Here is a 241-nt window from a genome sequence, read left to right on the forward strand (position 1 = left end):
TGCTTGTTTTGTTTGATGTTGTGGTATTGTAAATTTAGATTGGAAAAGAAGGGATTTATATGAGAAGCATCACAGAAGAGCAGGAAAGTGTTATTCATATATTGACGGAAATGGATGGTTTCAAGCTGAAAGAGGAGTTACTCTTAAAGTAAAGGTGTCTGATCCTTACAGATTTTAACTTTTTATGGCCGAATTTCTCTACATCAATAGCACAACCACTGCAACTGCTCTATTTACCATG

This window comes from Penaeus monodon, chromosome 42 (assembly GCF_015228065.2).
Source record: "Penaeus monodon isolate SGIC_2016 chromosome 42, NSTDA_Pmon_1, whole genome shotgun sequence".
Lineage (NCBI taxonomy): Eukaryota > Metazoa > Arthropoda > Malacostraca > Decapoda > Penaeidae > Penaeus > Penaeus monodon.